Source organism: Tachyglossus aculeatus, chromosome 18, assembly GCF_015852505.1.
Source record: "Tachyglossus aculeatus isolate mTacAcu1 chromosome 18, mTacAcu1.pri, whole genome shotgun sequence".
In the NCBI taxonomy this organism is placed as follows: domain Eukaryota; kingdom Metazoa; phylum Chordata; class Mammalia; order Monotremata; family Tachyglossidae; genus Tachyglossus; species Tachyglossus aculeatus.
The window spans coordinates 12,835,950-12,860,813 of NC_052083.1; the positions used below are offsets into that span (position 1 = coordinate 12,835,950).

Genomic DNA, 24,864 nt, shown 5'->3' on the forward strand with positions numbered 1-24,864 from the left:
CTCTCTATAGGTTGCCGATTTGTACTTCACAAGCGTTTTGTACAGTGCTCTGCAGACAGTAAGCATTCAACAAATACGATTGAATGAATGAATAAATCAGTGAATGAAAGTGTCTTCCTCTTTTGATTGTAAGCACCTTGTGGACAAGGAACATGTTATTTTGCACTTTCCCACCCACTTAGTATACTAATCTACACACAGTAAGCACTCAATAAATATGATTGATTAAACAAGGGAAAAATCACAATAATAGCATTTATTGAACACCCACTTGATATAGTACACTCTAATAGGACCCTGGGAAGTACCAAATAACAGAGTGTTTCATCATGAGTCAGGAACTTGTTTGTTGTATCCAGGAATGAACAATTATTGAAAGTTTGAAAAGTGGAGAAACACATACAGAATGATATTTTAGCTGAGTGATCCAGGTATCAGAGTGAAGTATAAACTGGAGAGGAACTGGAAACAAAGAAACCTGTAAGAAGTTTAATACAATAACTAAGCCAAGATGCAATGAATGCCACTATGGTAATAATAACGACAGTATTTTTTAAACACTTACTGTGTGCCAGACACAAGGGGCGATACAAGGTAATCAGGTTGTCCCAAGTGGGGCTCACAGTCTTAATCCCCATTTTACAAATGAGGTAACTGAGGCACAGTGAAGTTAAGTGACTTGCCCAAAGTCACACAGCTGACAAGTGGCAGAGCCGGAGTTAGAACCCATGACCTCTGACTCCCAAGCCTGTGGTCTTTCTACTGAGCCCTCTGTTTCTCTCTGGTAGCCATTTGGCTAGAGCAAAAGAGGCACATCTTGGACAGTAGTTAAACAACAGACATAAAAGCAAGAATGAATTTGAAACACCTCTCCCTGGAACAAGACATTATTGGAAGAAATAACCACTCCTATCAGCAGTACCCTTACCTGAGAAGTCCTCAGTGGACTGGCCATTCTTTTCTGCTGAACCCCTGTTTCCAGACCCTCCCTTCAAACTCCTCAGTAAAACATGAGCTTGCCTTCCCTTCCTCTAAATAAACTAGCCCCAATCAAGCTTAAACTAACCCAGTCTTCCTACCAGCTAGCTATTTCTCCCTTTCTTTTCTTTAATCCTCCTTGTAATTGGCTGTGTTCCAGCTGATGTCATCAAGTAAGTGATTGACATTCAATGTAGATGAGCTTCCCCTCTGGGAGCAGGTAAAAGGAGTAACTAATTACCCAAATCCGGAAACTTCTGGGCTTCTCTCCTGTTCTACAGGTGTGGAGTTAATTTTCCTTGACCATGGGTCAGCTGTAGTCATTTCTTAATTGCTAAATTGATTAGACTTTTTGATTGCCTTTCCTTGGAAATGGGATCGTGAAACAAGACAATAGAAGACAAGGCAAAACACTCTGAGGACTGATTCTCATTGCAAAGAAAAAGCAACAAATCACTTCACTAGGATTATAGAATATCACCATTCATTGATGTTTACTGATATTTTCATCTTGGTGTTGACTTGTTTTGCTTATTGTTTGCAATTCATTGTTTCTTTTGTTTTATTTGTCTACCCCCATCTAGGCTGCAAACTGAACAGAATAGGAAGAAACTGGTCTGTTATGTTTGTATCTACCTCAATACTTGGCACATAGCAAGTGTTTAATAAGCACCACAACTAAATAACCAACTTTAAGGCAGCCATGAGACCCAAACATTCATTGCCTTAATGGGAAAACCCATCCATGATAGTTTGAAAGAGTTGTCAGGAATCAGAAATCTGAGTTGAAATACCAATCCTATTACTGGCTTGCTGAGCCAGGACTTCATTCTCTAACACAATTTCCCCCCCTTTAAAATGGAGAAAATACAATTACCTTCTTACCTACTTTACACAGATAGTGTGAGGATTGCTAAAGAAGTACCATATTCATGAGCCCCCCGTGGGACATGTAACCTCCCCAGTGCTTAGAACAGTGCTTTGCACATAGTAAGTGCTTAACAAATGCCATCATTATTATTATTATTATGAAATGCTTCCTTGAGTAGCACGTTTTGCTATCAAATAGTATTAGTATTACATTTTAAAAATAAACCCCATTCAATTCTACAGAAGTGCAGCCTGAGAATTATCCTTCAGGAACTGGATCAAATCTATACATCACCACAAGCACACACTGAACACTGAGATTATACAAAACAATGGGGAGTGATATGTTAAAGGCAATTGAGATACTGTTCCTGGCCTGCAAGAGGCTCACCATCTAAAGCCCATTGTTGTGTAGGGACTGTCTCTATATTTTGCTGACTTGTACTTCCCAAGTGTTTAGTACAGTGCTCTGCACACAGTAAGCACTCAATAAATACAACTGAATGAATGAAGTAGTGAAAATAGACACATCCTGAAAAATCAGTAGTTATAAAACAATTCAAAGTGAAAAACTAAAAACAAAAAACCCCTAGAGATGCAGTATGGCTTAATGTAAGGACCACAGGCTTGAGAGTCAGAGGACCTGTCTTCTAATGCTGACTCTGTCACTTGTCAGGTGATCGTGGGCAAGTCACTTCACTTCTCTGTGCTTCAGTTACCTCATCTGTAAAATGGGGGTTAAGATTGTGAGCCACATGTGGAACATGGACTGTGTCCAACCTGATTATCTTGTATATACTCCAGCACTTAGTACAGTTGTTGTTGCCTTAGGCTGTCAAGTTGTGTCCGACCTGTAGCGACGCCATGGACATATCCCTCCGAGAACAGCCCACCTCCATGTGCAATCATTCTGGTAGTTTATCCATAGAATTTTCTTGGTAAAAAACAGAAGCCATTTACCATTGCCTCCTTCTGCACAGTAAACCTGAGTCCCTACCTTCCACTCTCTTCCATGCCACTGCTGCCCAACACAGGTGAGTTTTGATTTGTAGTAGATTGCCTTTCACTTGCTAGCCATTGCCCAAGCTAGGAATGGAATGGATAGACCTCTGATTGACTCTCCCTCCCATAGTCAAGACTGGTAGAATACTGGAAACTCTCCAGGTACGACCCTGATAGGGTACTTAGTACAGTGTCTGACATGAATTAATAACTTAGCAAATACCGTTAAAAAGCAAAACAAAACAAACAAACAAAGCTCCCAGACAGAACTGGTCCTTGTCCAAACTTCCACAGTTCGAGATATTCATTCATTCAGTCATATTTATTGAGTGCTTACTGTGTGCAGAGCACCGTACTTAGCGCTTGGGAAGTACAAGTCGGCAACATATGTGGTTCTAGGTTTCATTCTAGGACCCATCTTCTGATTTTGGAGAATCTAGTTTTCAGCTGATCTGTTCTGGGAGCTTTAATGTCTGCTATAAAACTGGGGGCAGCAGTGTCTCTCTGTTGGAGTTCCTTTAGTCAAGTTCATTCATCCATTCCTTATTCATTCAATTTGACCTGAAAGGGTAACAGAAAGTTTCTGCAGCAGTTGGGGAGGGGAAGGATCATTCAGGGGCCTCTCCTTCAGAGAATTGCTCTAGGATGGCTCAAAATTCACAATTTCTGGAAAATGGTATTGGTAACGTCATCACGATGCTCCAAGTACTTGGTGCCACACATATGAGGGCCCGACATTTCATTCATTCATCCCTCTTTATTAAAAACTTCTTGTGGGCAGGGATCATGTCTACCAACTCTGTTGCACTGTAATCTCACAAAAGCTTAGTACAGTACTCTGCGCACATAAGTACTCAGTCAATTCATTCATTCATTCACTCATTCAGTTGTATTTATTGAGCGCTTACTGTGTGCAGAGCACTGTACTAAGTGCTTGGAAAGTACAATTCAGCAATAAAGAGAGACAATCCCTGCCCACACTGGGCTTACAATCTAGAAGGGGGGAGATGGAATCAACAAATAAACAGGCACTACCACCGATTGATTGATTGATGTGTATTCATTCATTCATTCAATCGTATTTATTGAGCGCTTCCTCCTTGTCTGATATATGGAAAGACCATCAGTGTCTTCCCGAGTAATAATAATAATAACAATAATGACTATGGAACTTGTTAGGTGTTAACTATATGCCGAGTGCCAAACTACGTGCTGGAGTAGATAGAAGATAATCACGTTGGACACAGTCCCTGTCCAATATGGGGCTCACAGTCTGAATAGGTGATTTAATTTCCATTTTAAAGATGAGGAAACTGGCACAGAGAAGTTAAGTGCCTTACCCAAAGAAACACAGCAGAAAAGTGGCAAGGCTGGGATTAGAAACCAGGTCTTCTGACTATCAGACATATTCTCTTTTCACTAGGCCATGCTGCTTCTTACTTCCTGCTCACTTTCTAATCCTGAGGGATGGGGTAACTTTAGCCAACAGCTTCCCCACACCCTTATGTGGCACTGGAATAGTTGGCACTTTTTTTTTCTACTCAATTCTTCAGAAGTTTTCTCTGAATTGACTGGCTTTGTTATTGTTGTTATTTTTTTAATGCCTAACTGCCTCCCCCAACATTTCATCCAAAGATGGAAATTGCCGTCTTTCTGACCCTGTAATTAGTATCTAGTTCCTGGATCATAACACAGAGTCAGAAAATCCTAGTTTTCTGAGTTGATTGGGTTGGATAATGAATCATTAGCTTTGTCAGAAATTGAGCCAAGATGAGTTTTAAAGCCAAAAAGCTATTGTGAGAGGAAAAAAAAGATGTGTTGACTGGCTTGAATAATTGCCTGAGAGACCTACTCAGGCATTAGGCTATAAAGAGCCCTGTCCCTTTAATCTCTAAATGAAGCCTCCTCCCCTTTATTCTCAGCTGCCAAATAGAAAAATTGTCCTACAGCTGGTCAATACCTTTCCTCCTGCCTTTTGTAACTGCCATTAGCAGAGGAAAGTGACCCTTTCTATCTGAAACAGGAAAGGAAAAAAGTATTGACTGATGGCAGGATAACTAGTTGTGATTTGCACCATTTCCATAGGTGGAGGCTCAACTGTGCCATTGGGTCCCACCCAGTGGAAGATGGCTAGGGAGGGCTGAGAAGCAGACACCATGTGCTCCCAGAGTGCTTTTTCTGGAGGAGAGTAGGCAAGGGGAGAAAAGAATGATTTCATTACCATATCGAATTTAAAATCGGAGCCGGTAGTTAAATATTACACTCCCAAGTGTTTTCATTTTGATGACAAATGCTGTTCTCCTGGTTCACTTGCTTCAGCAATTCTTTTTTTATAGGTGGCTCTGATTAGTTATCCCGTAGCCAAAAAAAGGCCTTAAAGTACATTAGACTTATTTTCTGAGAAAATATAGAACAATGGGAGAAGTATAATCCAGTTCTATTCATTTTTTTAAGGGTACTTGTTAAGTGCTTACTATGTGCTGGGCACTGTACTGAACACTGGGGTAGATACAAGATAATCAGGTTGGGCACAGTGCTTGTCCCACATTGGGCTTACAGTCATTGTACTCTTTTGAAGTTGTGGGAAGTCTAGAATTTGGGAATGGACATATCACAGGATAGTTGTGCCTAGACAGAAGAGGAGCAAGATTGCCAGGATTGTCACTTTGGGTTTTATTATTCTAGTAGTCAAAGTAGTAGTAGTAGTAGCATTTATTGAGCACTTGAGGTATACTGTAGTAGGTGCTTGAGAAGGGTAGAAAAATGAAGTGACACACCTCTGTCCACAAGGAGCTCTGGACTTCAATGGATGAGCTAGCACCCTGTGATTGAAACACATTTTACTGAGAAAAAAATTAGGTGCATAATTTACACACCTGAATTGCCACCACAGAGGGTACAGACTAATAGCCTTTGGATTTTCTCCATGGGCACCTCGGAGGGGACTCGGTGACCTATGACATAGTTAAGTGTCTGGGCCGAAGCCACAGAGTCTTGGGTAGTGGCTCCCAATTCCCTACATGGCCAACAAGATTTTTCAGATTTTTGAGGGTTGAATGAATCCACATTCTATATTTCCACTGAGGACAAACTGACAATCCAGACTCTGTTATCCCACTGCGGTCAGGAACGCAGAGTCAGTGTGTCTTGGCAAACTTATAAAGAGTGGGCAGGGCTGCAGGAAGCCATGTGACTATTACTTGGCAGAAGTAAGGCTTCTTGCAAAGTTACTGCCCTTCTGGGCATCCTAGGGGATCAGTCAGACTCAAAACCCTCACGGCCGTGCTATTAGTAGTGTGGCTCAGTGGAAAGAGCCCGGGCTTTGGAGTCAGAGGTCGTGGGTTCAAATCCTGCCTCCGCCAATTGTCAGCTGTGTGACTTTGGGCAAGTCACTTAACTTCTCTGGGCCTCAGTTACCTCATCTGTAAAATGGGGATTGACTGTGAGCCCCCCGTGGGACAACCTGATTACCTGGTAACCTCCCCAGCACTTAGAACAGTGCTTTGCACATAGTAAGTGCTTAATAAATGCCATCATTATTATTATTATTAGTAGTAGTATCCAGCTCTGTTGAAGAAGAATTGATTCATTCTCAGCCCAGAGATCCTGCCCTGAGCCAGACTAAGGTGATCAGCTGTCCCGATTTATGCAGAAACATTACTCCTAACTGACAGGCCTTAGGCGGGACCCATTAAATTCCCACATTTGCCCTGGATGGCAGGAGACGATCCTTTTGCCATGATGGCGATGGTGGCAGGAGAGGGGACACGATAGCTATCAATGTCACCACTGCCTCGCCTTTTCCAGTCGGATTTCTTATTTGCTATCGCCACCCAAGTCCCACCATATCTGGTGTGGAGGCATAATCTCAGAATCTTAGTGATGGTGGCAAATCTGGATTGCAGTAAGGAGCCCCAAGTGACCAGGACACCCAAGCTACAGGACACAGTCAGAGTGGCAGTGAGTGTTTTGGTAGGCAAGGCGAGATATAATTAGTGCTTGGATCAACAAAGTAGCATTTTGGATGGAGGGGAGTTGGTGGATTTTTCGCTATGTTGTGAAGGTAGAACGGACAGTATTTGGCGGTAGATTGAATATGTGGGTTGAATGAGAGACACGAGTCAAGGATAATGCCAAAGTTACAGGCTTGTGAGATGAGGAGTAGAGTGGTATTTTCTACAGTGATGAGAAAGACATGGGGTAGATAGGGGTTTAAGTGCAGAGGAGGAATTCTGTTTTGGACATGTTAAATTGGGATACCAGAGATATTCTGAAGCATGAGGAAATGGGGGACTAAAGAGGAGAAAGGACAGGGCTGGAAAGATTGATGTGGCAATCATCCATGCAGGGAAGCAGCATGGCATAGTGGATAGAGCACGAGCCTTGGAGTCAGAATTTCATGGGTTCTAATCCTGGCTCTGCCACTCATCTGCTGTGTGATCTTAGTTAAGTCACTTCACTTCTCTGTGTCTCAGTTACCTCATCTGTAAAATGGGGAATAAGACTGTGAGCCCTATGCAGGACAGGAACTGTGTCCAACTCGATTTGCTTGTATCCACCCCAACTCTTAGTACAGTGCCTGGAACATAGTAAGTGCTTAACAAATACCATAATTATTATTATTAATAGAGAGGATAATTGAAGCCAGGTGTTTGTAGTTTAACACCTTATTTGGTAGATTATGATAGTTCAATGAGATGGTGATTTTTAAGGCCACTGATGGGCTGTAATACAATCCTCAGCAATAGGAGAAAAATCATGCTCATTCCACTAAGCCACGCTTTGTCTCATGATGAGAGGTATTCGTGAGTACTTACTTCCTGCAGTGAAGACTCTAAGAGTCATGTTTAGGAAAAAAATTACGATGGAAAAATTCTGGCTTTAGGTTTGGGAAAAGCAAGATCTATCACCCCCATATTTTCCAAAGGGCTGGGTTAGTCCTGTATTTAAGAGGCAGAGGTAACTGGCAATAAGAGCAAAAAACATTTCAGCCCCAGAAAAAAATCCTGCTAATTCTGAAAATAATGTTTATAAAGCACTCTCAAAATAAAAGGAAGGTATTATGTGTGTAAATTATCAGTACTAATAGCAAGCAAGCGACTGTTCTTTTTATTTTATGTGCCCTCATTTTTGAGATCTGCTCTCCTATCTCGCAATCTAATAAATATGTTTTCATATAAAATTTTTATTTCCATGAGTGAATTATGTATGTATACACAGTGAGAAGCAGTGCATATTTGGCACTGTACTATGTTATTTCTTGGGATTGTTTGTGCTTCTTTTATTCTGCCTTTCCAATTCTCGCTTTGCCGACCATATAATATTACAATTAATCTGAGTGGTCATCTTAAATTATCATGAGAACTCAGAAATCTGGTTTGATTTTACTTACAAATATACTGTTTTTGGTGACTTTGGATCCTAATAGGACTAGTAGGATTAGTGTGATGGGTACTAGTAGGAATAGTAGGACTAGTGTGATTAGTGTGACAGTTACAGACTTATGCTTACAAATACGCATGCATAAACACACAGGTATTGCAAATACCTTATTCCTCCAAGGATAATTTTAGCTCACCTCTTGCTCAAAATTTCTGAGTGGAGGCTACAGCCTCACAACACTGTTGCCACACCCTTATTAAATGATTGGAATAATTTTGATGATTAATATACTCATTTATATACCAAGTTATCAATCAGTGGTATTAGAGAGAGCTTAGGATAGACTTTTGAGTTTGCATTAACTTCTAAGATTTCTACCTTGATATCTTCTTCTCTAAGTCTCTTCTCTCTCCCACTCTCTCTTTCAAAGACTTTTTGAGTGGAGTTGATATCTTTCTCTCTGCTTCTCTTCTCTTCTTCTTGCTTTAATATGATGGCCCCCAGCTCCTCATCCAGCATTTATGGTGCTACCTGAAACCTCCTTCAATAATAATAATAGTAATAATGATAATAATTATGGTAATTGTTAAGCACTTACTATGCGCCAAGCATTGTTCTAGGCACTGGGTTAGATACAAGTTAATCAGGTTGGGCACAATCCCTGTCCCATATGGGGCTTTCACTCTTAATCTCCATTTTACAGCTGAAATAACTGAGGACCAGAGAAGTGAAGTGACTGGCAGAGCAGGGACTAGAAACCAGGTCCTTTTGACTTCCAAGTCTGTACTTTATTTGCTAAGCCATACTGCTTCTCACCCCTCCCCATCTCCTTATTTTACCCTTCTCCTCCCCTCTTTATTCTTCCTTCTTCTTTCAATTAATAATAACAATAATGATGATGGTGATAATAATAATAAAAATAATACTTATTAAGTGCTTACTTTGTGACAAGCACTGTTCTAACCACTGGGGTCGATAGAAGTTAACCAGATTGGACCCAGTCCCTGTCCCACATGGGGCTCACAACTTAAGTAGTAGATTGTTTTCGATAATCACACTACCCCCTCCCACTACACCAGTTGTCACAATGTGTCTTCTCTGTAGTATTTTTTCATCTCGATGTATCAGTCAATAGATGCCAAGGCCCATCCATTTGGAATGGATGTTCACTTTAAAGATGGAATAAAGAGGTATGTGGATGAAGTTTCCTTCTCTTCCCTCCCCTCTTGCCCATTGGAACTTGTGTCCCTGAGGCTTTCATTTCTTAGTTATCGAAAATATAGTCATTGCCCAAGGAGCATAAGGCAACGCATCTTCACTAACAATGTCAAATAGCATGAAGTGACTCTGGCTTTGGAGAGGACATGCACCAACAGCTGCATAATAGTAATGATGGTATTCGTTAAGTGCTTTCTCTGTGCCCAGCACTGTTCTAAGCACTGGGGTAGATACAAGGTAATCAGGTTGCCCCAAGTTGGGCTCACAATCTTCATCCTCATTTTACAGATGAGGGAACTGAGGCACGGAGAAGTTAAGTGACTTGCCCAAGGTCACACAGATGACGAGTGGCGGAGCTGGGATTAGAACCCATGACCTCTAACTCCCAAGCCTGGGCTCTTTCTACTAAGCCACAAAATTGCAGAAGAAGACTAAGGGTGGGTCCCTGCTCTAGAGGAGCTCTGAAACGAATGGGAAAGATAACACACAATGCATTCACACACACCTACTGCCCTGGTAAAAGGTGATGAGCATAGCAGTTTAGGAGAGAAGTTGAGAAGTAATAATAATAATAATAATGGCATTTATTAAGCGCTTACTATGTGCAAAGAGCACTGTTCTAAGCACTGGGGAGGTTACAAGGTGATTAGGTTGTCCCACGTGGGGCTCACAGTCTTAATCCCCATTTTACAGATGAGGTAACTGAGGCACAGAGAAGTTAAGTGACTTGCCCAAAGTCACACAGCTGACAATTGGCGGAGCCGGGGTTTGAACCCATGACCTCTGACTCCAAAGCCCGTGCTCTTTTCCACTGAGCCACGCTGCTTCTCTGAAGTACTAATACAGGTTAACAAAAGATAACATGAAAAAGAAAGGAGGCTTGTTTTGCCTCCTTTCTTGATTCAGGGACAAATCAGATTGCACAGTGCCCTGGAAGACATCAATCTCCAGCTTTGTCAGACTCAGAGAAAAGTGTATTCTCAAGTCGAGGCTGCCCATGGCAACCACAGCATCTCTGCCTCCAGTGCTTAGGGCAAACGTGGGAAGCCTTCAGTGCAGTAATATCCTGTCGAATTTCACAGGCTCAGCAGGATAATCAAGGAAGGTATTAGAACTCCAAGCCCACATCATGCCTACCAACTCAGTTGTCTTGTACTCTCCCAGGCGATTAGTACAGTGCTCTGCACACAGTAAAGTCTCAGTAATCACACTGATTGATTATTCCTCAGAGGACAAAAATGCAGAAAATTGAGAATGGAAGCAGCTTGGCCTAATGGATAGAGCCCAGACCCAGAAGTCAGAAGGACCTAGGTTTTACTTCCTGCTCCATCACTTTCATTCATTCATTCAATTGTATTTATTGAGAGCTTATGGTGTGCAGCTCACTGTACTAAGCACTTGGGAAGTACAAGTCGGCAATATATAGAGACGGTCCCTACCCAACAGCGGGCTCACAGTCTAGAAGGGGGAGACAGACAACAAAACAAAACATGTAGACAGGTGTCAAAATCGTCAGAATAAATCACTTTGCTGTGTGATCTTCACTTCAGGTCACTTCACTTCTCTGTGCCTCAGCTACCTCATCTGTAAAATGGGGATTAAGACTTGTGAACCGCATGTGGGACAGGGACTTTGTCTGACCCGATTATCAGTGTTTAGTCCATTGCCTGTACTGTACTACACAGTAAGCGCTTAACAAATACCACAATTGATGGTGCAATGCCCAATCAGACAGAATATTGGGGTGGTGAAAGAGAACATGAGTGTCTTTGAAATAGCAGGTAGCTCAGGTGAGCTCTTGTGTAGCTATAGAAAACAATGGCTACTGAAAACATCACATTTTGAGGCCAGAATGGTACAGAATAATCAGTGTGGTTATTCAAAACGGGGCCTGGTGAGGCAAACCTGTCTAGCTATGAACAAATATAGTTTTATACTTACATAATAAGTCCTCTGTATTTTACAAAATAGTATTCCCAGTCTACTGAGGAAGACTACGTGCCTATTTGAGGTTCAATTCCAGTGTTGATTGACTTTTACCCTGAGACTCAATGCTTGATGATTCAGTCTTGTCAGAATCTCATGTATGACGTTTATCATCTGTACATTTTCAATCCATCAGTTGACAGCCACATGTAAGTGGGTATGCATCTAAGCCACACTTAGTGTACAAGCATATGGAGATATGCACACAGGCACCCACACAAATATGAAATCCTTTCATTTTTCTGGTGTTTCTCCTAAATTTCCGATTATGAGATTCATTGATACAGCAAATGTTAAATTTATGTAACATGAAAAATTGCTTTGCAGTTGCTAGGCTAAAAGAAAGAGGTAATATCATTTCATATATTGTCACAACCCTCTCCTGTTGCCACTATGAGCATCTTTTTCTTCATATTTAAAGTTTATAGGTGAGTACAAGGTGCAGGGTTTCTTTCCATAACCAAAGTTTATTGCAGAGCTCCAAATACATATTAATATAGAAGCTGTAATGTATTCTGAGTTAAGCTGTCATAAAATCTGAGGCTTTTCACATCATCACTTTTGAAGGTCGGCGACACAGAGAAAAGAGGCATCTGTATTGGATCATCATGGTAGTTTGTAATACATTGCAATAAATATTGCAATATATTTCATCTTTATATGTTTTTGATGAAGAGGCAAAAGTGCATCTTCTACAGTTGCTTTTCGAAAATTGCTCATCTGTTTGGAACAAGGGTAAAAGATATTGAAGCTAAACATTATTTATAGAGACATTACCACTCCTCAGTCAGACCACAGTTAAAATGACAAGCGGATTCTAAAGACATTTCATTTAAGATATTGATTTTTGGAGCTGCACCCTTTGAAGCTATCACCTGTGTATTCAAGATAAATATAAAAAATGCATATATTCTGACAAGAATTGCACATTATATTTTTCTTTGTCATTTATAACTTTCTGAAATCTATCTAGAATGTTACTTCAGTTGTTGCACCAACAGTTCTGCTGAAACAGTGAGAGAATCTTGAGTGCACAAAAGTCCTTTATTAAGGCTAGGAATTCCAAAGATCTCACATCATGAAATGCAAGCAATGCAATTGCTCTTGCGATTTCTGTCTTGCAGCCCCAGAGAACAAAGATGGAGTTAGCATATGGGAGACTCTAAAAGCCAGAAGAGTTTTATTCTACATTCTTCCATCTGGTTGAATATAGTAATTCAGCTTATTAATACTGCCCCTTGTTAGGCCGATAATTATGCCTCTGGGTCTCAGACAGATTTCTGAGTCACAGCATCAGTTGCAAAAAAGAGAGATAATGTGGCTAGATCCAAGTTTTGAGAGACTCTTTGAGAAACGAGGTCTGAACACACCCTTGAATTTCTGTATCTTTAAGAAGAAGGAGCTATTCAAACTTCAGTCTAAAAAGGCTAAAGAAAATTTAGGGACTGTTGGGTTAAACTTTTCCTTTTATTCCCTCCCAATCCCTTTCTTTGGAAGTCATTAAATTTAGTTCTGGGCAGCCTCAATCAATTGAGTGAAAATCAACTTTCTACCGGATGGAGGAATAAAATGTCTTCATTTAGAATTGTCCCCTTTCCCCCACCCTTGCCTGCTATCCCTATGTAATTACTGGTATAGACTAGTGGTAGACTCTCAATATTCATAAAGTGGTCTGAGATTTTAGACTGGATGATACACACGTTAGAAATGATATTTTCCTTGTGAATATGCAAGTAAAAATATATATACATGTAAAGATTCACATCTATCAATGGCATTTATTGAGCACTTACTGTGTACCAATCACTGTACCGGGCATTTGGGAGGGAACAATACAGTCGAGTTGGAAGAACATCTCTAAAAATACATTCTGACTGAGCAGGTGCTTTATGTGTCTAAATTTTGAGGTGGGACAGGAGACACTTTGGTATGTCACAAGATAAGCTCTCTAGGAAAGTACTAAACTCACTATGATACTTAAAAAATGACAGGGGTACTTGTCTGATAATGAATTATCCTAACCTAACCTGTTGATAAAATCATTATTACTGTCTTACTCTGTCACAGACCACACAGATCTCCCACTTGGACAGCTGAAAATAGATTCTCCTCCTCCTTCTAAGGCATATAATGAGGAAAGTAATTTACAATCTAACTTTCTCTGGATAACTGTTCCCTGAGGATTGGCACTTTAACTCTTTTAGGCCACTAAGCTACTGAAGCAATATTTCACTAAACTGTCCCGAAGAGTTATTGCTGTGCATTTGAGAGTGCTTAATGAATATAGTGGAAGAAATAAACTAACAAACTGCCTAATGAATACTACCCCTCTTCAATAGGTATCCCATCATTAACCACAATCAAGGAGAAAAATGTCTTATAGTAGTAGAGCAATTCCATAGCATCCGAGTTTCAATATACATTGGCTAAGGTATTATTGGGTTTTGTATGTGTGTGTGTGTGTGTGTGTGTGTGTGTGTACATGCACGTGCACATGTTCTGTAGTATTGATAGTAGTAGTAATATTTATTATCTACTTGATGTGATGCAAAGTATTGGTTTTGGGAAGTACGGAATAAGTATGGAATAAGGGAGTGACACAGTCCCTGCCCACAGGCAACGTATACTAAGGAAGGAATTTAAGTTCACTGTGGGCAGAGAATGTGTCTGTTATATAGCTATATAGTACTCTCCTAAGTGCTTAGTACAGTGCTCTGCATGCAGTAAGCATTCAATAAATGCACTTGATTGGTTGATTGAGGAGACAAACATACATATGTTTCCAACTAGAGTGGTCAAAATAAATAAATTGAGCTAGCACTCTCCAGACCCCAATCAATAGTGGATAGAGCACAGGCCTTGGAGTCAGAAGGACCTGGGTTCTAATCCCAGCTTCACCACTGGCCTGTTGTGTGACCTTTGGCATGTCACTTCACTTCTCTGTGCCTCAGTTCCCTCATCTGCAAAATGGGGATGGAAACTATGAGGCTCATGGGGGGCATTGAGTGGGCCCAACCTGATTAGCTTGTGGCGACACCAGTACGCGGTACAGTGACTGGCACACAGTAGGCGCTTCACGAATAACACAGCACACACACACACACACACACACACACACACACACAGTCATAAGGACTCTCCCACTGAATTTCAGATTTCAGCTCCACTTGTAGTCAGCCAGAAACATTTCCTCCTTACATGTATAACAAAATAGACACATACACACACTCTCTAAATTTAGAGGACCTTCAGTCGTTACATGAGCTACAGCCGTGTTCATTACATGTTTTACAACACAGTGCCTATGGGAACAGTTAAATAAAGAAAATGTCTGGCATTAAGAAGAGATACTGAATTCTGCCTGGATGACTTATGACATGATGGGGAGTACTTTTGCTACATCTTTCATAGATGACAAAAGAACAAAAGGGGTGAGGATGGTGAGTCATTCACTGCTTTATGAGACACAGTCCTTCAGTAGGCATTGAAGATCCATCCGATGTCTGAAAGTGATGGATTTATAGGTAGATCTGTCAGAGGGCTGAGGGATCGGAAGGAATGAGCCTTTGTTCCTATCAGGCTGCTGAGAAGTATACAAAGCATTGTTCTCCTATTAAATACATAGGTTTGATCTTAATGATAACCAATTCAATTTTCTGATTCTTTAATGACTTCACCACTTTTCATTATTAAGTTGAGTAAGTGGATTCAGGCCTGCTCTGTATAGAAGAACTGCAAGATGGAAAGGAAAGAAATTAATGCTTTGGAAGTCTCCTCACATACTCTTTATTGGCATTTAGAGACACTATTGTCACATAGGACCAGTATCTCTCTTCCCTGCTAGATCGTAAGGTTTTTGAGAACAGGGATCATATCTACTACCACTACTGTTATTATTACTACTAATAATTGTGGCATTAGTTAAGTGCTTACTATGTGCCAAGCACTATACTAATCGCTAGGGTCAGTACAAAGTAATCAGGTTGGACAAAGTTCCTGTCCCACAGTCTAAGCAGGAAGGAGAACAGGCATTGAATCCCCACTTTACAAATGAGGAAACTGAGGCACAGAGAAGTTAAACGACTTGCCCAAACTAGGATTAGAACCCAGATCCTCTGATCTCCAGCCCAGTGCCCTTTCCACTAGGCCACACTGTTTTCCAGGCTATTAACCATATTGTATTCGCCCAAGTGCTTAGTAGAGTGATCTGCCTACAGATGCTCAATAATTACACTTAATTGGTTGAAAGGAAGCTGTACAGTGCAATGTATATAGGTGCTCAACAAATATGGTTGGTTCATTCATTCAATTCATTCACTCATATTTATTAAGAGCTTGCTGTGTGCACAGCACTTTACTAAGCACTTGGTTGATTGCAAGGAATCTATACAGTGTAATGCTCAACAAATGGTAGCTTTCCTTGAGCTGGGTGAAGTACAATTCCAGTGGTTTATAGGACTGAAATATCCCTTTTGATGATTCTCAAATTAGACCAGTGTAAATAAAAACCCAGGAGTACCTTGAAATTTATATTTTTCGAGTTGGTCACCTGCTCTGTTACATATAGGGCAGTCTGATTTCAGGTGCTTTCATGGATGGATTTTAGTTTCACAATGAGACCTAAATTCATGCAGGTGTACTAATGTGTTCAGAAGGCATCATTGGATATAAATTTAAATTCACCATTCTCAGCTAAGTTTCTGTGGTTGATAATTTTGTTAGGCTTCATATTTTATGTGAACTTAAGTTCGGGTATTGCTGGTTCCAGCCCTAAGAAACTCAGGAAGTGCTGAGCAAAATGATTTGAGAATTTGTGCCATTTCCATTTCTAGTTGCAGTAAAACATCTCGTTGTATAAAAGTCAAGAAAAACATTACCTGAAATTGTAGTTAAATGGGGTCATTTTTCACTCAAACTATGGAGGCTGATCATAAAAACCTAGGGGGTCTCGATTAACAACAGGGATCTGATTCAGATAAAAAGAAACCTAACTATGCTTCAGTTTCATTCTCATCCTAACCCTGACTAATGTCAATTTTTCTCTGAAATAAAAATGTAGATTCTACAGGGCACTATTAGCCGGTTGGGCAAGAGAGAGGGGAATGCCTGTGGAAAAAATAAAAACGTATTTATGCTACAGCAATAGCTCAGCCTGAGTTTGGGCCATCAGGAAGGAAGGTGGATGACCAATCTTCTGCCTTATATGAGGTGCATGTCTGACTTGTGCCTCTTGCCAAAAGAGAATTGCCTGGTGGCTAGGACAATCTATGGTCCCTCCGCATTCTTCGGAAGATGTGAAATTTTGACTGCACTTCCAACAAACCCAGCCATCAACTCCACAGTGTTAGAATTTCTTCTTTAATTTACAGGTCATTTCAGGGAGATCTGGACCTGCATGGCTCTTTTTGAATTTCAGAAAACTGTTTCAGAGGGAACCATTATGTGAATTCCCAAAGTCATTCCCTGTGAGAAGGGAATGTCTGTGCCACCTTCACTGGGATCAGCACCCTGGAACCACTGGGACTTAAGGACTTGGTGCGTACTATGTGTCCTCATCAAAACTGAGGAGGAGCATGGGAAGAGCTGGGGCTGCTTAAATCCTCCTGAAGGTAAACCTGGGCCAAGTAGTAATCTCGCTACTGGCCATCCTTGATTAAATCCTCTTTTCTTTTTCTTCACCTCCCTTCTGCCTTGCCCTGACTTGCTCCCTTTATTCATCGCCCCCACCGCGCCCCACAGCTCTTATATACATATCTGTAATCCATTTATTTCTATTACTGTCTGCCTCCCTCTCTAGACTGTGAGCTCGCGGTGGGCAGGGAATGTGTCTATTAATTATGTATTGTGCTCTCCCAAGTGGTTAGTACAGTGCTCTGCACACAGTAAAGGCTCAATAATTATGACTGAATGAATGAATTGCTGTGAGTTACTCCCTTGGCCATGTTCCCAAATGGTGCTGGAATATCTTGGGGACCTGTAAGGGTGCATCGTGTAGAGGAAGGCAGGTAAGATACTGTGCCTCGTTACCTGGAGGTAGAGGTATCGATATTTATTAGGTATTGCACTTGGTGCAATACTCTGTACTACTTATCCTAGCCTGCCTTGACTATCATGTCTGCCTCCTTGCTGACCTCCCTGGCTCCTGTCTTTCCTCACTCCAGTCCATACTTCACTACGCTGCCTGGATCATTTTTCTAAAAAAAAGTTCAGTCCACATTTCCCCGTTCCTCAAGAATCTCCAGTGGTTGCCCATCCACCTTCACATCCAGAAACTCCTTTCCATCCAGTTGAAAGCATTTAATCAGCTTGTCCCGCTACCTTAACTCACTGATCTCGTACTACAGCTCAGCCCACACACTTCGCTCCTCTAGTGTCAGCTTGCTCACCGTGCCCCTTTTCTTGTTTTATGCTATCAAGTCATCTCCGACCCATAGCGACGCTGTGGACACAACTCTCCCAGAACGCCCCAACTTTATCTGTAATCGTTCTGGTAGTGGATCCATAGAGTTTTCTTGGTAAAAATACAGAAGTGGTTTACCACTGCCTCCTTCTGGGTGGTAAACTTGAGTCTCCATCCTCAACTCTCTCTCATGCTGCTGCTGTTCAGCACAGGTGAGTTTTGACTTGTATCAGATTCCCTTCCACTCGCTAGCCACTGCACAAGCTAGGAATGGAATGGGTAGGCCTCTACTTGACTCTCCCTCCCATTGTGGAAACTGGTAGAGTACTGGAAACTCTCCAGGTGTGACTCTGAGAGGGGCACTGTGCCCCATTCACATCTATATTGCCGCTGATTCCTTTCCCACATCCTCCCTCTGGCCTGGCTCTCCCTCCCTCTCCATACATTCTAGACCACCACTCTCTCCACCTTCAAAGCCACATCTCTTCCAAGAGACCTTCCCCAACTAAGTTATCTTTTTCTGACCCCCTCTTCCTTTCACTTGCACCTGTATCCTTTGGGTATTTGATATCCACCCCATCTCCAGCCCCACAGCACTTATCTATCAATTATTTATTTATCTTGGTATCTGTCTCTCTCTAAGGCTGTAAGCTCATTGTAGGCAGGGAATGTGTCTACCAACTTGATTGTACTGTACTCTCCCACGTGCTTAATGCAGTGCTCTGCACACAGTAAGTATTCAATAAATATCACTTTTCTGAGGAACTTAGCTAAACATTTTACAACTAGAGTTGTCAAAATAATTAATTAAATGTACAAGGGATTACACAGTTATACAAAAGATAAACTAGATATAAATCCTTCCCCGCTGCTATTGGTCTTTAAAGCTCAGAAGATTTGCAGATTTAAGAACCTCAACATTTGCTGAAAATTGGCTGTGTACGAGAAAGTATGTGGAGGAATTTGACCAACTGGTTTCAGAATAGGATGGATGATCCTGCAACTTTAGATCGTCTTGGGTCATAGGTTCATCAATCAACTGATAGGCTACTAGTCAGCCTAGACAACATTTGATTAGGGGAACCATCACCTGTCATAAAATGTGGTTATCATTCTTAAACGGTTACATGTCACCAATATTGAGCTGTCCCCCTCATCTTTAAATGGCCTGTTTCACCTTTTCTTTCAGTTTGTAACAGTGACCACAGGGTAACTAATGACACCAGGAATGGATTTTATTAACATTTTATGCCCAAGTCTATTAATGTTAGTGTTTGGGCAGCAGAAACATATAGTTCCCCTGGGCTTTTATTTTTTTTTTAAACCTAGACAATTTTATTACTATAAAAATTTCATGCCAGCTAAATTTAAGGCCTTAAAAATGACCATTACAATGCCTTAAGAATTGACATTTTAACAACCATTTATCCAGGTTTACTGAACATCCCCTATATGAAACTTCTCATGCAAATTAAAAATGGCAAATAGCGTATTATTTTAGAAATGTTTGTAAAAAATTTCTCAAACACCAGAGGGATTGAAAAAATACATTTAGCATGGCATAAGAGGCCTGGGAGTCAGAAGGTCATGGGTTCTAATCCTAGTTCACCACTTAATAATAATAATAATGATGGTATTTGTTAAGCGCTTACTTTGTACAAAGCACTGTTCTAAGTGCTGGGGGGATACAAGCTGATCGGGTTGTCCCACATTGGGCTCACAGTCTTCATCCCCATTTTACAGATGAGGGAACTGAGGCACAGAGAAATTAAGTGACTTAGCCAAAGTCACTCAGCTGACAATTGGTGGAGCTGGGATTTGAATCCATGACCTCTGACTCCAAAGCCCGTGCTCTTTCCACTGAGCCACTTATTTGCTGTATGACCTTGGGCAAGTCACTTCACTTCCCTGGGCCTCAGTTACCTGGTCTGTAAAATGGGGATTGAAACTGTGAGCCCTAAGTGGGACAGGGACTGTGTCCAACCTGATTTGCTTGTACCCACCCCAGTGCTTAGAATAGTGCCTGGAAAATAATAAGTGCCTAACAAATACTATTATTATTATTTAATCATTGATTTATGGCAAACACCAGGTTTTGAGGCAAGAGGGTTCAATTTCATTGTTCCCAGTTAACGACACCTTCTTTGGGGAAATTCCAAGTACACACACCTCTCGATAGTTTAGATTGGTAATAATTGTGTCTCTTTTTGAGTCTCTTATTTCCCTTCTTCCTCCCTTTGCCTTGACACCATTTTGCTCTTCATTAGCACCTACCCCAGGAAAGGGAAGGTGAGACAGAGGAGGAGAGACAATAGAAGGGGTGAAGATTAAATCGGAAAATCCCATAACTCATGGAGGAAGGTCCCAAGCCCACAGGATATTGCTCTGCACAAAGTAAGTACTCGGTAAATACCAATTTCTTTTAAATAGTACTGATTAAGCAGCTCATTAGGGCAGGGAACGTTTCTGTTATATTGTATTGTACTCTCCCAAGTGCTTAGTAAAGTGCTCTGCCCACAGTAAGTGATCAATAAATACAATTGACTGATTGATTGAATAAACACTGGGGTAAATACAAGTTAATCAGTTTGGATATAGTCCATGTCCCACATAAAGTTTACAACCTTAATCCCCATTGAACAGATCAGGTAACAAGCCCAGAGAAGTTAAGAGGCTTGCAAAAGTTCACACAGCTGACAAGTGCAGAATTGGGATTAGAACCCAGATCCTTAAGATTCCCAGGCCCATACTCTATCCACTGGACCACATTGCTTCTCATTTGATTGACTGATGGAGGGACGGTATGATGAGCTGGAAGAAGAAGGAAAGAACAGCTTTAAATATTTAAGTGAGGCCTGGGATAACTCAGGACTTTTATCTCTCAGCGGCTGTATTAGAGAGGGTCAAAACATGGGATGAATTATTAACTCCTTCCTATTTTGTAACTTTAGTTAGTCAGTCAATCATATTTATTGAGCACTTACTGTGTGCAGAATGTAATAATAATAATTGGCATTTATTAAGCACTTACTATGTGCAAAGCACTGTTCTAAGTGCTGGGGAGGATACAGGGTGATCAGGTTGTCCCACATGGGGCACACAGTCTTAATCCCCATTTTACAGATGAGGTAAATGAGGCCCAGAGAAGTTGCCCAAGATCACACAGCAGACATGTGGCGGATTCGGGATTCGAACCCATGACCTCTGACTCCAAAGCCCGTGCTCTTTCCACTGAGCCACACTGCTTCTCTGCACTGTACTAAGCATTTGGGAGAGAACGAAATAAAAATAAACAAACATATTCTCTGCCCACAATAAATTTACAGTCTAGAGGTTTAGATAAGATTCTTCCTTTCTATGCTGTTGTTGGTGCAGATTTACTCAGAGATATTAACCACAGTTGGGGAGGATTATGATAGTTGAATAACTACCATAAATAATTCTAATTGTACAGAGAGATGATTCTGGTGATGATTAGAATTCAGGCCTCCAGACGCCCAGTTCTGTGCTCTTTCTTCTAAGCCACAGTACCTCCCTATTTTACATCTATTGAAGGGCCACATCAGCCGGGTGGTTGCTTCCACTCTTACTTCTACTGGTGGCAGAATCAATCAATTGTATTTATTGAGCGCTTACTGTGTGCAGAGCACTGTACTAAGCGCTTGGGAAGTACAAGTTGGCAACATATAGAGACAGTCCCTACCCAACAGTGGGCTCACAGTCTAGAAGGGGGAGACAGAGAACAAAACCAAACATATTAACAAAATAAAATAAATAGAATAGATATGTACAAGTAAAATAAATAAATAAATAAGTAGAGTAATAAATATGTACAAACATATATACATATATACAGGTAGACCATTTGGGTTGTCTAACATTGGGTTAGGCCTTCCAAATTCATGAAGGCAAGTAACTGGAGAAGCAGCATGGCATAGTGGATAGAGCCTGGGCCTGGGGGTCATAAGAACCTGGGTTCTAATCCCCGCTCTGCCCCATGACTGCTGTGTGATCTTGGGCAAATCACTTTACTTTTCTGTGCCTCAGTTACCTCATCTGCAAAATAGGGGTTAAGAGTGTGAGCCCCATGTGGGACAGGTCTAAAAGTGTCTAATCTGATTAATTTGTATCTATCCCAGTGCTTAGAACAGTGCTTGGAACATAGTAAGTGCTTAAAGGACCATTATTAATTATTATTATAATGTGATAATAATATTAATAACATGAACATTAAACAGTTGAGTACTTTATAACTGGTTTCCTCATTGGGGAGGGGTCAGGACTGTTCCCAGGGTTTGGGCAAATTTTTAAGATACCAGGCCAGTGAGAGGAAAATTTGGAATTAAGAATCTCACACGGATGTGACACTTAAATTTGGTGACACTAAGGGAGTTGGGATAGGGAGCAGTATAAAAATGGTTCTTGGTGGCCTATTATCATCCTTCCTTTCTCTTTCCAGGGAGGCACAGGAAGAGTGACTGTGGCCAATAGACAAATGCCCGAATTCTCAGAGCAGTGATTCAACTCTAAATAGAAATAGACCTGGATTGTCAGTAACTCAGTAGTTTTGCCTTCATTTCAGGGAAGCACTTTCCAGGCAAAGTTAGGGGAAATGGTATACAGGAATCTGTAATGTCCCTAGGTTGTTAATTAAAAAAATAATGCAGATAGATATTAACATAACTGTGGCAAGACGTTTAGGCAAGATGAATGGAAATAGAGCCAGTCTCCTGGGTTCCTAGGGCTCACTGGTTTCTGCTTAAGTTTCCCCTGCATCAAAGCAACAATAAGAAAGATGAGCAACCTTCCAAAGATACTGATGAATATTCCTTGAGTGATGTCTGAGTAAACCCTTCCTGAAATGAATAACAGATTGATGAGAGAACTCAAAGGAGAGGAGCTAATGCTGAAAAAATCCTTCAAATGTTCTTTAAAGAATGATCAGAATGAAATGCATCTGCCTGCTTGTAAACATGCATGGAGAAACATTTCATCCTTCATCAAGAGTTCTGACAGAAAGCAAAGTTCTTCTGGTTTTGGAATCTTGAATTTCCTTAATGAGTTCTCTGCTGAAACAGCCAAGCTATTGCCTTAAATAACAATAACAATTGCGGTGTTTAAGTGCTTATTGTGTTCCAAGCACTGTATTAAGCACTGGGGTAGATACAGGATAATCATATTGGACTGAGTCCCTGTGACATATGGGGCTCACCGTCTAAGTAGGAGGAAGAACCATGCAAAAGCCTTAAGCAAGATTGAAATTAAAATAATTGCTTGTCTATCACTTGCTAGTAGAAAAAAATCAGACCGACTCCAAAAAAATGCAGTGCAGCAAGCTGAAAGGGAATATTTTCCATTCTTCGACTTCCCCTCCACAAGTGCTTCTTATGTGGATGGAAGTCATCCACTTATTCAGGCTCACAAAATGATTGATTTTGACAGCCAATAAAATGTTGAGTTCCCCATTCCTACTGCTTGACATATTCCCTATACTGAACTATTCTCATGCTTTTGAGCTGCTAGCCTGACTGTAATGAAGATCAACCAGAACACTATGATGGATTAGTGACAGTTAAGTCAGCATTTAAATCCAGTTTTAACCATAAAAGTGAAAAGTCGCACCGGTCCTGGTGGAAAGAGCACCAGCCTGGGAGTCAGAGAACCTGAGTTCAAATCCCAGTTTTGCCACTTGTCTGTTATGTGACTTTGGGCAAGGCACTTAACTTCTCTGTGCCTCAGTTATCTCATCTGCAAAATTTGAGCCCCACACAGGACATGGACTGTGTCCAATCTGATTACCTTGAATCTACCACTGTGCTTAGTACAGTGACTGGCACATACTAAGTGCTTAACAAAAACAATAAAAAACATTTTAAAAAGTGACTTTTTAAAAGCAACATCCTGAGCATCCTTATTCCTTCTTTTTAAGGGCTTCTTTACCCATGTAGTTTCTTCTCTAAGTCACCATGCCCTGTGCTTCCTAACTTGGGTCATTGCAGAAGTCAGGGTTAGTGACCCAAACTGGCCCTTCTATCATCCCTTCAGGAGTATTGAAAATAGGGATTCTGCTTCTAGAAATTCGCTTATGAATTTGTGGATGAATATGACTGTAAGTGAACGTGTCCTTCAAACCTCTGCTGCTGGTAGTGTGTTTCTCAAGGGCTGAAAGTGTTTCTACCTTCAGTGGATAGAAGAATGACCTATTTAAACACAGAGTTCCAGAATGGTAGATCAAACAAAGCCATTTTCCATGGAGACATTTTTTTGTTCATTCATTCATTCATTCATTCACATCTATTGAGTGCTTACTGTGTGCAGAACACTGTACTAAGTGCTTGGGAAATACAAGTCGGCAACATATAGAGATGGTCCCTACCCAACAACAGGCTCACAGTCTAGAAGGGGGAGACAGACAACAAAACAAAACATATCCCTCTAGACTATAAGCTCACTATGGACAGAGTACCTGTCTACCAGCTATTTCATATTATACTGTCCCAAGCATTTACTACAGTATTCTGCACACAGTAAGTGCTCAACAAATACGATCGATTGATTGTCTTTAAGGATAGTTTAATTCAGATAACTGTACCAGTCAATTTGCCTCTGAATTTTTATTTCATGATGTGACAGAGAGAGCATTTTTTTTCCTCAAATTTCCTAGAATATTTGAACAAGAAAGACCCATTTTGCCTGGCTACAATTTGGATATGCTTCTTTGCTTAATTTCTATCTATTGTTCCTTCCTTCTGGTGAAAAGAAAGTGTGTGGACAGACACCTGCTAGAAGACTGACATGCTAAGGAAGTGACATCTTAGACTTAAAAAAATGGTTCTAGATGATAATAATAATAATAATTGTATTTATTAAGCAATTACTATGTGCAAAACACTGTTCTAAGCGCTGGGGAGGATACAAGGTGATCAGGTTGTCCCACATGGGGCTCACAGTCTTAACCCCCATTTTACAGATGAGATAACTGAGGCTCAGAGAAGCTAAATGACTTGCCCAAAGTCACAGAGTTGACA

The 24,864-nt window shown here is 40.9% G+C and overlaps 1 non-coding gene across 1 annotated transcript; it reads right to left on the reverse strand.

Moving 5' to 3' along the window:
* Window positions 1-18,058: 18,058 nt before the first annotated feature.
* LOC119940455 lies at window positions 18,059-18,196 on the reverse strand. The gene has a single exon (XR_005454932.1). It is a non-coding gene; the product is annotated as a small nucleolar RNA SNORA7 (small nucleolar RNA).
* Between the last annotated feature and the right edge of the window lie 6,668 nt (window positions 18,197-24,864).